Source organism: Babylonia areolata, chromosome 3 (genome assembly GCF_041734735.1).
Source record: "Babylonia areolata isolate BAREFJ2019XMU chromosome 3, ASM4173473v1, whole genome shotgun sequence".
In the NCBI taxonomy this organism is placed as follows: Eukaryota; Metazoa; Mollusca; class Gastropoda; order Neogastropoda; family Buccinidae; genus Babylonia; species Babylonia areolata.
The window spans coordinates 36058834-36059405 of record NC_134878.1 but is presented as its reverse complement, the minus strand read 5'-3'; positions in this window follow the sequence as shown (position 1 = coordinate 36059405).

Sequence of the window (572 nt, the reverse complement as noted above, 5' to 3'; positions counted from 1 at the left end):
CTGACCCCCAACAGAGAAAGGAAAGACAGGATCGACTTAGAGGCAGAAAAAAACCGAACGAATCGAGGGTGCCGAGTCGAATCGAGTACACAGAATGTAAGAATACAATAAACACAAGCCGCATGGAACAAAATAAGGCCAAAAGGATACGCTTAATAGCCAAAAAAAGCGTAAGACGAGACAGAGCGTAAACCTGACAAGATGGCGTGGAGAGCCTTGGCCAAAGGAATGATTCAGCGCTTATAGCTTTTAGAGGCGTTTGATTGGTTGAGAGCGGGCGGGCCCGTCTTTTCACTGTTAGCCGCGCAAAATTTGGCCAAGCAGAGCAAACCAATAGGCCCAGTTTGCATCAGTTTGACATGGTACAGTATATGACACCAAACAAGATATTCACTTACTCGTTTCTTTGTTTTTCTTATATTGTCATTAGCCAAAAATCACATTTCAGTCATTGTAATGAATATTTAAATTTTCATTGCCACCACCTACTGTACTGACTTGTACGTAATGAGTGGAAGTTGTACTGGCATGTACATGTGGGTGAAGGTTGTACTGACATGCACATGGTGGAT